The 14,219-nt window shown below is 44.1% G+C and overlaps 1 long non-coding RNA gene across 1 annotated transcript in view; it reads right to left on the minus strand.

The window, feature by feature from the left end:
• Positions 1-13,899, minus strand: part of LOC118658126 — a 39,109-nt gene extending 25,210 nt beyond the window's left edge. Inside the window, exon 1 of the long non-coding RNA XR_004968217.1 lies at positions 13,703-13,899. This is a non-coding gene — a long non-coding RNA (uncharacterized LOC118658126). The remainder of the gene's footprint in view (positions 1-13,702) is intronic.
• Positions 13,900-14,219: the final 320 nt, after the last annotated feature.

Genomic DNA, 14,219 nt, shown 5'->3' on the forward strand with positions numbered 1-14,219 from the left:
AGATCTGTGCTGGTCTAATTAGCATATTATGTTTTTATTATTACAGATCTTATTTTTTAAATTGCCATTATTTTTTTAATTAAAAAAATTGATTTCAGAAAAGAAGGGAGAGGGAGAGAGAGATAGAAACATCAATGATGAGAGAGAATCATTGATCAGCTGCCTCCTGCACGCCCCACACTGGGGATCGAGCCGGCAACCTGGGCATGTGCCCTTGACTGGAATCAAACCCCGGACCCTTCAGTCTGCAAGCCAACGCTCTATTTACGGAGCCAAACTGGCCAGAGCCAGATGATTTATAACAGGCTCTTAAATCACACTAAAGCCCAGCCTAACCTAAACTGCCTCTATAGGATTTACAATCCTAGGAACCCTTCTGAATGACAGTCAACCACGCACATGCATCATGCAGTGCGGACTGTGTCTGACCCTGTGCTACACAGTGGGGTGTATGAATACAGCTCATACTCTTCTCTTGAGTAACTGGTTAAAAAACAAACAATAAGGATAGTGATTTTTAGAAAAAGTAGTAAACAGAATGCTGGGTAGGAGTAGGGGCCTAAACCCAGTAGAAAGAGGGAGTGGGGAGAGGGTCACTTGAGGGAGGTGATTATAAATTGAAACTTTTAAATACAGAATCAGAATGGCTTGAGGGCATCTATTTTGACCGCAATTGCAGTCTGTTCCCTATTTTGGAGATCTCTTATTTTCCCAGGGGTTTGACAGGAATTCAGAAAAGAACTAGAATTCTTTCCCTTCTCTGCTCTCTGGTCTATGCCAACATGGCCTCACCCTCTGACCCGGGGATGGCCTTCCTCCTGACCCTAATGCAAAGGCTCACTGGGACTAGCTGCAATCATCCCATGACTTGGGGCATATGTAATTGCCGACCATGTCTGTATTTCCTCTCTCCTTCTGAGAAGGCTTTGGTAAAAACCTGTGGAAAACCTAGAGCGCCCTGGTCAACACAGAAACCCGTTTTATTAACCCCTTTATGGTCATTCCATTACTTAATTTTTTAAGTCACAGAAGTAGAACACAGCTGCCATGGCTTACTCTTTCCTATAATTTAGTGTGTGTACTGGGGGAGAGGGCTCTTTCAGACTGACCTTATTCCACCAAAACTGTAGTTTAACTTGATTAGTCCAATAAGACCTTACAATACTAATTAGCCTCAGAACTTCAGACCTCAATATTTCATGACTTTTCTTGATCCATCTATTTGCATCTATTCCTCATTATCCTATGTAGTTCTCTCCCTGGGACTCTCAAAACTCTCCCAAATGTATGTGTTCTCCTTCCTTTGCTCAATCATGTTTCCCTCTTGTCTTTGGTGTATACCTTTCTCCCTCTGCCTGAGGAATCATAGTGTCTAGGAGGGAAAACCCACTGTACTATTCTGAGGCACTAGGTGCTTTAACGAGCACAAGCCATAGAGATGCTCTAGCTGCCATACCCCCCTGCAAGCCCCCCTCCCTGCAAACTCTGTCCTTGTGTTCCTAAGACACAGTCAACTTAGAGGAACAAAAATCTGAATCTATTTTCAGTTTCCTCCAAACAAGAACAAAAACAAAACAGTAAGAGAAAGAGAACAGCAAAAGTCACAGAAACAGCATCTGTGCTGGGATCAAAGTCCTTTTGAGAAGCGGGACCTCCCTGATGGGAATCAATTATTCTCAAGCTTGTGCAGGAACAAAGCAATATAAAAAATTGCCTAACACTAACACAGTCTAGTACAAACCACTTAACATAAAACACAAATGAGCTTTAAATTTAAGGTACGATACTAAACTTTGTAATATGAACGTTTTCCCTTATAAATTTGGTCAGGTGAAATGTAAGTCCTACTGGAAGGACCCAATGTAAACAGTAGAAATTGTAGCATTAAAGACAAATCAAAGCTCCAAAAAGAGACAGTGCAAATGGAGTAGCAGCCAAGATCCATTAATAGATTGTATTGAATGACCACTGCTATCCAAAGATCCCATTCAAGACATGTTCAGTGACAGTATTAGCAGATATTCAACGCTACAATGAGAAAAGCAGTAACTATTCTTTGGGGGAAAGTGGTCCATGGAGATAAGATCACTATCAAAAACCTCATCAAAGTAGAGGTGTAGGAAAGAATAGTACTCTCCGTTATTATTTTAAAATCACCTGGTAGCCTGGCATTGAATCTGTAAGCAGCACACTGGGGAATTTTCCCCTGGAAAAACGAGACCTAATGGAAAAAAAGTACTGATAACTAAAAGCGGAGGAGATTCCAAGAAATGACTCGCCCAGTCACCTCACAGTAAAGCCCGTATACACAGATCTTTTAATCCATTTTTTATTACCTCATACATAAATGAATGGACAAAGATTATCAGACATTTAGAGAGAGCATGCATTGTAAAAGACAAAGTAGAAGAAAAACACAGAAAACAGAAATAAAACACCCTAATATCCAACAAAAGAAAAGAGTTAAATAAATTATAGTACATCTACATAGTTCTTTTGCCGTCATTTTGACTTGTTTTTGAAGCATTATGTAATATTAATTGGAAGAAAAAATTTAAAGCCACATATTCAGCATGATCCCAAGTTTCTTTAATATAAATATTGATATATAGCAAACCTCCAGATAACCCCGATTGCCCACTAAAGGACTACAGAAGGAATGTTCACATATCCAGACCACGTGACATCCATTATCTAGACCAAACGGTCATCTAGAGGATTACCCTTTCTCAAGAATGTACCTGTTACTATGAGAACTCTTAGCATTCTTCTTCAAAACACTCTTCTTCAAAACACTCTGGATATTGCCTACTTGTATTTCCAGCTTGCAAACCCTGACCTTTGAATAAATTTTTAGTCTTTATTTCTAGCAAAGCCTCCAGACTCTTTCTGAGTTCATTCTACAATATTCTTGTGGGGGTAGGGAAATAAACCTTGATCCTCATCCTTATAAACAAAAAATAATCCACAATATCATGGATTTATATATGAACGCTAAAACAATCAAGCTTTTGGAAGTACATAATATACTCATGAATTTGGCAGTATTTACCTTATGACCCAGCAACCCTACTCTTAGATCTACACTGAGATAAAATGAGTGCCTAAGTCCACTGAAGACATATGTAACAATGTTCAAAGCAGCTTTACTTATAATAGCTCCAAACTAAAAACTATCCAAATGTTCACCAAGAGCAGAACCGATAGATTATGGTTTAGTTAAATAACAGAAAATTGCTCAGCAATAATAAAAAAACCCCCCACAATATTACATACAATAATGTGTGTGTGTGGTGGGGGAGGAGCTAAGAGTTCTTATAATAACAAGTACAAAGATGAGCAAAAGAAGCCAGACTCAACAGACGTCACACTGTATGATCCCATTTATGTGAGGTTCAAGAACTGCCAAAATGAGTCTAAGAATATTGACTGAAAGAGGCACAAGGACAGCCTTCTGGGATAATGGAAATGTCTACATCTTGAGCTGAGTCATGTTCACATGAATGCTACGAACTCATTGAGCTGTACATTAAGATTTTCACACTTTACGTCATACAGTAACAGCAGACAGATAAAATCTGGCTAGAAGGAAATATCTGGTTGGAATGATAGGCAATTGTTATTTATTTATATCATTTTTGTATTTCTAAAAGTTTGACTAAGGAAACCTTTATGGTTTTTTAAAAAATGTATATATTTTTATTTATTTCAGAGAGAGAGAGGGAGAGATAGAAACATCAATGATGAAAGAGAATCAGTGATAGGCTGCCTCTTGCACTCTCCCTACTGGGGATCGAGCCTGCAATCCAGGCATGTGCCTTGACCAGGAATGTGCCTTGACCTCCTAGTACATAGGTAGATGCTCAACCACTGAGCCACACCGGCTAAGCAAGTTTTCTTAGTGCTTTTCATGCTACCACTTTTTTTTTTTCTTCTAATGCTACATGCCTTTGTAGACCGCCTATCCACTTTCACTACCCTGATTTTTTCTTCCAATTAGTAATCTTTTCCTTGTTGGTAACCTGTTTTATATCTACTTTTCACAGTGATTTTTGTAATTGTGTGTTGTTTTTTTTCCACAAGACACTTCAGATCCCTAAGTTCTTTAAATGTTTTCTTTCTGCTTCAAACTGAGAAGTCAGATGTGGGATAAAAAAAGCAAAATTCCCTTGATTACATGCAGACTTTCCCATCTTGTACATGAGCTATGGTCAAAGCCAGAAGCCTTGCTCATCCTTACATCCTTACCCTATCCTTCTTGAGAATTTACAAATTGTCTTTAAAGTTTAAAAACACGAGATCAGATCTTATTCTAAAGACCTCCTCTGTGTCTTATTTTAACTCCCTGATTAGCTGGCCTTTTAATAAGTTCTTTGTAAATAGGTTATTTTATATTCTAGGTCCCTCAATTTTTCTTGATTCTCATACCCACAATTTGGGGTAAGGTTAGGCTAAAAAAAGCTTTTAGAATTACTGGTTCTGTGCTGCTCTAATCATCTCCTGTTTGCAGTTTTTATAAACCTGTGGACCCAACATTAGTGGTTCCAGGCACTACCGAGATAATGGTAAGAAAGAGACAATTTCTTCTCCGCCTAGTGAGAGAGACAGACATTAACATCAGCAATTATGAAACCATGCTGAGAGAGAGGAAACACTTGGTATTGTGAGCTCAAAGCAGAGGCCACAGGTCAGGGAAGTCAAGAATGCTTCTGAAGGGAAGTGATGAACAACTGAGAGTTGAGCATATAACACACAGGTCAGAGATAACAATCTGTGAGAGAGACCTGAATGCATTTGAGGGATTAAACCAGTTCATACCCTGGCCAGTGTGGCTCAGTTGGCTGGAGTGTTGTCCCATGCACGGAAAGGATGATAGAACCCGAAGGTTTCAGGTTTGATTCTTGGTCAGGGCACATACCCAGGTTTTGGGTTCAATCCCCAGTCAGTCGGGGTACATACAGAAGGCAACCAATGATGTTTCTCTCTCACATTATTATTTCTCTCCCCCCGCCCCCCACTCAAATCAATTTAAAAACAACAACAATATATCCTTAGGTGAGGATTAAAAACAACACAACAAACCAGGTTCATTATGGCTGAACCTGTACTAAATGAGGCCAAAGGTCAGCTCACAAACAGCCTTGCTAAGAGTAGGATCATTTCAGGATTATTGCCGCTTCCTTTTCTATACTTATTCAATCTCTTTTTAAAAGATTCACGTAACTTATGTTTACTTTTTTGATACTATTGGCAAACCTAATACTGTTTATCCATCAATATAAGTACCTACTACGTGACAGGCCAAGTACTGGGGATATGAAAGAAAGAACTGTCTAGCTGGCTTGCTCTTCCCCTTCAGTATTGCCAATAAAAATAAAATTACCTTTCCTATCTGTCGGTTACTGCATCAAGTGGAAAATGCTAGGATTTCTCTAAATTTCAGGGATGAAGATAGTTTGCCTATAAAGACTAAACAAAGTTCACTTTGGGTGGTCCAGAGGGTGGTCACCTCAAAGAGTTTTGCAAATTTACTGAAATTGAGGTACAAGTAGAGCCCAAATGACACCTCCAATAGGGAAAGTCATGCCACACGTACATGTGAATATCTGAGCCCCAAAGCCAAAGAGCAGGCATCCGGGACAACAGAACCACACCAGGAGACCTCACAGTTATCATAACACGGACAAGACCTTTGTTTTTATGACCTGTTCATTATTTATAACACATTTTGCTTTCTTCCCATTTCCTAAGTTGTTTTTCTTTTACAGGAGACTGGAAGCAGATGTCCTGTAGTGTTATTTCATTGTTGTCCAAATACTGATTTTGGAGTTGGCCTCCTAAATATTATTAGCCATCCCCTACCTTAAGCACCATCTTTTGTTTGCCAGAGAATTCTACCAGGCCCCAAGCTGTCCTCATATAATCAACAAATGACTAAATATTAGAGCATGTCTTTTGCATCAACATTTTGACTTGTGGCCTTAGAACAGCCTCTCCATGGAGTACACAATGACACATAGCTTAGAAATGGGACCCTTCCTGAACAAGGACATCAAAATGCACATGGAGCCCTAGCTGGTTTGGCTCAGTGGATAGAGCAGCGGTTCTCAACCTGTGGGTCGTGACTCCTTTGGCGGTCGAACGACCCTTTCACAGGGGTCGCCTAAGACCATCCTGCATATCAGATATTTACATTACGATTCACAACAGTAGCAAAATTACAGTTATGAAGTAGCAACGAAAATAATTTTATGGTTGGGTCACAACATGAGGAACTGTATTTAAAGGGCCAGAAGGTTGAGAACCACTGGGATAGAGCATCAGCCTGCAGACTGAACGGTCCTGGGTTCGATTCTGCCTGGGTTGCAGGCTCGATCCCCAATAGTGGGTGTGCAGGAGGCAGCTGATCAATAATTCTCTCTCATCACTGATGTTTCTATCTCTCTCTTCTCCCTTCCTCTCTGAAATCAATATATATTTTAAAAAATGCACATGGAGGCAAAAAATACAATAGTGGATCATCTATCTCTGAAGCCCCATCCTGGAGTAAGGAAAGGTTCAGAGACTGTCTTATTTTATTTTCCTTTCTCACAAACAATATTTGATATAAAAACTACATACTGCTTTTATTACTCAGTTTACATGAAACTAAAAAGTCCACAAACTATTTAGTAACATGGTTTGCTAAAGCCATTCAGCCATTATCACCAACATTAAAATAATACAAAAATGTAAGCATTCTCCACTTGTCCTGACACATCAGATTAGAAGCCTGAAAAGTCATACCCATATTAGTTACCCACAGTTTAGCATTATTGGAAAATACCGGGTGGGGCAAAAGTAGGTTTACAGTTGTGAGAATGAGAAGGTTTATTCTTGGATTATTATTTTTTAATTCTTATAATATTTTCCAGTAGAACAACTGTAAGCCTACTTTTGCCCCATCCTGTATGGCTATAGCCAATCTCACTTCCCTCCAATATTAAACTTGGTAATGTACATCTTAGCATTCTTCCAGCCTTAGACACTGAGGGAATCCAGAGACGGTTCCTTCACCAGAGGATAATACATCATCTGCTAAAATCTTTTTTCATAAAACTTTCTATCCAGAACTTCTGGCTGGATTCAGGACCTGCTGCTCTATAAGATATAAGATCTAAATATTAAACAGCCCTAAAAAAAAAAAATCAGTTACCTGAAAATATCAACTAATAAATTAGCCTACCCCTCAGCTGCCCAGGCACTGGTATACCATTCCTCCCTAATGTTTGGAGGAAACATCCTTCTTTTTATAGAGGGTCCATTTTTTTCTTCTTACAAATTCTTCAACAAAGACACATTCTTAAGTGAAATCTCAAATAAATAAATGAAAACACTCTATTCTTTGAACCAACAATTTTGTCTTTAGGAATTTAACCTACAGATATATACTACTGCTAGGATGCAAAAAAAAAACAACAAACCCCACCAATTTTATAGACAGAATTTTATACCATACACACATTAGTTGTGGCATTTGTTTATCAGAGCTATATAGTATGCATATTACATGTGTAAAATATACACGTCCATATTTATATGATATATAACATCCCAAAGGGCCATCAATATGGGAATGATTAAATAAATCACAGAATTTCCAAACCATGGAACTGCTATTATTTGATCCTTAAGAAGAATGAGATAGAATTACATTTGCTGATACGGACAAATGCCAACACAGTTAAAAAGCAAATTGCAACACAGAACATTCTACTATCCCATTTGGGTTTAAAAAGTAAAATTCTATTTCTAGACCTGAATAAATTATAGTTATATTAATAAATATAATTATTCATTATACTGTACTTTTGTTATATATATTTCTATACATATTTAATAATGAAGTTAAAACCCCTATAAAAATTTTTTAGTAAAGTCTGCCACATGGCTTTTAAGAGAAAAAAATTCATTTCTTAACTCATTGAGCTGGAAAGCCATGCTTCTATGCTTCCAATAACCATCCAACTACCACTGAGAGCAGTTTGTCCCAGTCGCCCCCTGGAAAAACCCAGCTGCAGGGCAAGATCCACAACTGCAAATAGTCCCATTGGTTCCAGGCCAACGTAACCAAAGGCCCCCTTTCCAGTCTTTGTTAGTCACGTATGGTCCTGTGCAGAAGCCACAGGACCGCCTGAACACAGGATTCCCAATTCTGCTTCTGCCTTCAGTTTCTGGAAGGACTCCCGAGGGTAGACCTCAGTCCCTTGTCTGACAGCTGACCATGCCAGCAAATCCTGACCACAGCCCCCTTGCCACACTGCTGGGGCCCCCAGTGGAGAGGCACCTCCAGCTTCATCCAATGCCTCAGGTCAGGGACTCTGGACAGGACCCCACCAATGCTGTCTAAAAGCAGCAGGGAAGTGAGGTTGGCTCATCAGAAAAAAAGGCTGCGGACCTCTAAATTACACTTAGTCACTGGGACATACAGGGCAGCATTGTAACCCTGGAACTTCAAATAGCCGGGCCTCAAAGTGACAATGGGGAGAAAATGAGGCCCAGCAAGAGGGAGGATTGAAAGAGAAAGCAGCAGTGAACAAGGGAAATGAAAAGGGAAGAACGCTGCTAACACAGAAAGTGAGTTGGGGAAATGGAAGGCTAGGTTAGAGCAGGGAGAGAGAGAAAAAGGATGAACTCTGCCCCCTGCCAAGTTTAGAGGACACATTAGAAAGAGGACTGGCCCATCCGTCCCAACAAGCCTGACATGGCCACGTCCCAGGCCCGGTCCCCCACCAGCACAGCCCCTGAAAGACTGTCTCTGCCCCACTGTCCCCCATACCCCAGCCCGGACTAGGCTTTGTGGGAGAACTGAAATCTTGATGGCTTAGAAAGAGACCCCTACAGCTTAATGTGCTGGTCATTTAAGCACTCGTGGTTCCTGACGGACACCAAACCAGCCCCGGCTTTGCGCCACCATTAAAGCATGCCCTCCTGGCCCATGGAGGAAGCAGCAGCTCAGCCAGCCCTGCAGGATGGCTGTTAATGGACAAGAGTGAATTTCACTTTACACCAGCAAGTACCACTGGTGCCTAGCATGTGCAGCACCCTAAGAGATCATGTACAAGTGCAGGGCAGCTCACTCTCCCCTCCTTTCTTCTCTCAATTTTCACAGAATTTTTAAAGGAGCAGACACTATGGACAACAAAAATTAGAAAACACAAATGCTAGATGATATCTTCAGATTTCTGTCATTAGTACTACCCACAAAGAGCTACTGTATATGTGGAAAACAAGGGGCTCACAGTATGGGGTATTGATGAACTGAAATAAATTACTGCATCCACCCTGAACTAAAACCTGAGTGTTCCAAGAGCATACTCACACAGAAAGAATATACCACAGCACCAGAGAAGTCACTCCCCTGATGAAAGGACTAGAATTTAATATAGCATACAGTCTGACCACCACTTAGGCCTCCAGGCAAATTTCATATAAAAACACCAGTGGTTTCACACTGACTGCACGTATTTCTTTTTAACACTTAGATTTTTCACTCTGCTGTCTTCCCAGTATCAGAGCCACATGGAGTTTCAGGAGAGGGGATTTAAGGGGCCCCTACCCCAAACCAGCCCTACCACCTGCCTACTAACCTCTGAAAAAAAAAAAAAATTCACTTAGTGAATCATATCTTTGGCTGAAGGCAGTATTTATTCTCCCCAAATGATCCTGCCCAAGGTCCTGATACTGGAAACTGCCTGGTAAAGTACTGTGGACCGCACTGGAAATTTAATGTAGCAGAAGTCTAGTACCACTTCCCAGGAATTCTTCTCCCCCCAAACCTTTGCGGTTCCATTGTTCCCCATCCCTGTCTTTCTTTGAACACTGACCATGTGGTCAGATAACTTGCAGTAATGATGTGTTTTCTGGGTCAGCTCTCTTGGGACTAACTAACGATTCTTTAGCATAAATCATCAGAGAACTAATGATAGGCACCTGTGAATAAGGCATTACTCCCCAATGAGTAAATGCAGGTAAATCAAACTCTCCTCTCACCATAACTACCAACACTCCCTTAAACCACTAATTGAAAGGGTTCAGAAAAATATATATCATCCCTTGTTTTCTGCAGAGTCATACCATAGGCTTGTTGGCCACAGAGACTGTATTCAAACCATTTGCCTCCTTTGCTTGAGGCTTAAATCAGTACAAATATTCCATGTCTCCTAAAAACTACAAAAAAGAAGTCATTCCAAGCTCACTTCCTTCTGAAGAGCTCTTTGTATATAAAGCCCAAAGCATTGTAAACCTTTTTTGGCTATAGGCTGGAGAATCAACTCATGCTCAATCCCCTTGCTTCCATACTGCTGTTTTTTAATTGCTGACTCCCATTTTATAGCCAAGCCAATTAGTAGCGTTGGCCCGGCGTGGGGAGCATGAAGGCCTGAGCTCAGTCTGAGAAAAACAAGAAGCCTCTCCCTCTCCTGTCAGAATTTCACTCAAGTGAGAACTATACTTGCCAACAAATGCCAAAAGTCTAAGAGATGAATATAACAGTTCTGTACAGTTTCTGGGAACACCAGCAAGCACTTGAATCTCTATTTGAGCAGTAGGATTGGTGGGCTGAAATAGGATAGGGGATTTTAAAGAAATGGCTATTTTACTCACTTCATTTCGTGAGCTTTATTACCTACTTCTGTCTCTGATGAGCTTAATAACAAACTCCTTTAGGGTTGAAAGGATGTTGGGTCCAAAGCCCCATACCTGCTAGGCTACTGATTTACTCTAGGCATTCTAAAAGAGGGGGGAAAGAATGGGGGGAAACCTGGACTGCTTTACATGTGAAATACAAACAGCACTTACCCTCAGGCCTGCAGATCTTGATTATAGGCACGATGATAAACCAAGCCCAAATACTCCAGGAAAAACAACAACAAAAAAGCCTTAGGGTTTGAAGGAGGCTTTTACAAAAATTTATAATATCCACCTCTTTTTTTATTTCACTACATCTCAAAATTTACCATTCATCCAAGAATTAAAATATTTGCTTTGGATGAGCTCAAACTTCATACAAGCCTCTCATTAATTCTCTGTAGTACCTCTGTGAAGGGAGGACTGACCCTGTTTCAAGGTCGAGGAAGAATGCTTCAGTGCCAAGAGAGGAGGGCCCTGCCCAAGGCCTTGGGTGACAAAGGTGCAGGCCCAGATTGCTCCGGAAGGTCTCTGGCCTATCCTAGTCCTGCCTCTCACCTGGGCCTAGTTCCCCTTAAGGGAGGGCATTTCACTTTCTCAACAGAACACCCAGTCCCAGGGAGCCCTGTTTAGGGGAAACACACTAATTCTTTTTTTTTCCTGACATGAAGTCTTAACTTCTCTACCACTGGGCAAACTTGTGGAGGTGGCAGGGGTGAAAGAAGGCGGAAAATTCCCCCAAACTTTTGACCTATTTAGCGACCTTGGCAGCACATAGTTCAGTGTTTGGGGGGGGGGGGGGGGGACTGTTTCTTTCCAAAGGAAGCAGGATTAGTTGGCCGGTTCAAATATTTCCAAAGAGATTTAGAAAATGGTTAACAATTTTTAAAAAATCTAATAGCCAGTATTCTTAATATTGAAGCCCCTGCAAAGCCCCTTTAAAACCACTATTATAACAAGGGGGAGGACGCAGACTCATCGGGTAGGTAGTAATAGATGGTAAACACGTTGTTCAGGTGACCTGTCTTAAGATTTCTTTTGCGAAGTTCACTCTTCCCAGGTGCCACCGCTCCAGATTTGCCCTCCCTCGAGTGCTGGGCAGGTTTCTAAGTTTATACACAAACCAGCTGCGGCCACCTTGGCCAAGTTCTCAACAAAATTCCCTAAAGTTTAGGGCCTACACTACTGTTTACTGTATGAGATCCCTGGAGGTCCAATTCTGTTTTCTGGAGTTAAACAAATACAAAACAAATTGGTGGGAAGATTCAGCCATTTCACCTCCCAGAAAACAGAAGTTCCTAAGGTTCAACATAAAATGGACATCAGTGCATTTTTTGAGTCACAGAATCAGTGAATTCCAGAGCTGGGAACAATCTTAAATCACCAAATCATTCCCCTTCAGTAATCAAAATATTTCCCCCTGTTTCTCAGGAAGTTAAGACAAAATGGCCAATTAACACTTAAGCAGTCTGACGCTGGGAAGCCCGCAAGCTGAGGGGAACAGGTAGAAAAGAGGAACTCTGTTCTACAATTAACAAAGAGCAGGGGACTCCTTTCAGCTTCCCCATTGCCCATATTCATGTTTGGGCACTGATTATCCCTTAATAACTTCCCCCATTAAATCTCCTCCCAGTCACCTGGGGTTCCGATTTCCCCCTGAAGAGGTTTTTGTAAGAGTTTGGAACCTCTGAAGAACAAGTGCGACCGACAATCCAACCACCCACCGCACCTATACAGGGTGGGGCAAAAGTAGGTTTACAGTTGTTCGTATGGAAAACACAACAATTAAAAAAAAATAATACAATAATAAACTGTGTTTCGCGTGCTGACAACTGTAAACCTACCTTTGCCCCACCCTGGACAGGGGCGCAAAGTTCTCAGGCAGCCATTAAACCTGGCCAAATGAGATCAAATGAGCTGCAGTGGGCGCTTCCTCTCTTAAGAAGGAATTTTGGGTTTAATCTGCTAACCATGGCTGGGGTGTATGCACCTGTCTGTTATAAATATTTCATAAACAGGGTTCACAGAATCCCATCACACCAAGTGTTGTCACCTCTTTGCCAGGTTGTCACAACAGCCTCCCCAGCGCCTGTCTCCCCAGCGTCTCCCCAGCGTCGGTCTCCCCAGTATCTGTCTCCCCAGCGCCTGTCTCCCCAGTCCTGCGATCCTCCTACCTCCATGCAGTCGAGGCTTCAGTGACTCCCCTGGCACGCAATAGCCAGCTGGGCACTAAGTCTTCCTAACAGGCACTAACCTAATTCTCCAAACTTTCCCCCCACACACGGCCCTGGTGCTCAGTGCAGTCAGGCACAGGACCTTCTTTCCTTTCCTCCGGCGTCTCCGGAGGCCTCCTTCCTCCCGCCCTCCACTCTCCAATTCCCCACGGCGGCTGGGAGCACAGTCCCCGCTGCGCAGGACTCCGCTCAGGTTTCACCCCCAACAGGTCTACGAGAACCCCATCCACCGCTCGCAGCGGTCAGGGTTCCTCCCGCCGCAGCTCGCGGTCTGCACGCCCTCCGCGCTGCTCCACCCGCGGGGCTCCGGAGCGGCCCGCCGCCCCCCGCAGCCCCGGCTCAGAGCACAGAGTAGGCCCCCCGCAGCGCCCCAGAAACCGCAGCCCCAGGCAAAGAGATGCAGAAGCCGCCCGCAGACGTCCACCGAGACGGGGTGTGGCGAGTCTGGCTGCGAGCCCGCCGATTCCCGGAGCTGCGAGGCCACTGAAACGCAGAGCCCCTAAGTCCACCGCCCAGAGGCCCCCCCGGGGCGGCTGATTTCCGCTCCCCCGGCCCCCAGCCTCCGCCAGCTGCGCGGCGACCGGGAACCCGAGGAACAGCCGAGGGGTGAGGGGGGCTGTGTGTGGCGGGGAGACACGGGTGGGCATCGGGTAGGCTCGCCGGGACCCCCACCCCTCTCCGGGGGCTTCGCGCGCCCCCGCCGTAGCCGGCCCATCCCGCTCCGGTGCCCGCCGCTCTCGGGGAGCCCCGGGGAGCTTGGGGACGCGCACAACCCAGGAAGGGTCCTGCCCGCGCCTCACCCCCTCTCTGGTCCCAGCTTGGCCGGCCCGGGCCGCCGAGCCTCACCTCTTCTCGAGTGGACCGGGCACCGGTTGGGACGGAGCGGACGGGACCAGGCGAGACCGCACAAATAGCGCCGCACCAGCCGCGGAGTGAGTGGCAGCGGCGCGCCTGACGTCACCGCGGTCCCAACAGCCGCGAGCGGCGAGTCACCTGATCACCCTGGCAACGCGCGGGGGGCGGCGTCACAGCGCGGGCCCCGCCCCGCCGGGGGCCCTCCGGGCCGAGGGAATGCGGCGCGGTCGCCGGCCCCGGGGACTGGTTCCGGCTCTGGCCTCGGAGCTGGGCCGGATGCCCGGGCGCCAACAGGCTCTCCCCTCAGGTTGGGTCGGTTCTCTGAGGCTCCAAACGACCTCCCTCTCCGCTCGAGCGCGTGCCTGGAAGGCAGGGCCTATGTCCCGAGTCCCTAGCCCGGTGCGTGGCACACCAGGTTAGCTGGGGGCTGCTTCCCTTCGAATATTCTTCGGTTTAGAGTTA

This window comes from Myotis myotis, unplaced genomic scaffold (genome assembly GCF_014108235.1).
Source record: "Myotis myotis isolate mMyoMyo1 unplaced genomic scaffold, mMyoMyo1.p scaffold_m19_p_6, whole genome shotgun sequence".
Taxonomy (NCBI): domain Eukaryota; kingdom Metazoa; phylum Chordata; class Mammalia; order Chiroptera; family Vespertilionidae; genus Myotis; species Myotis myotis.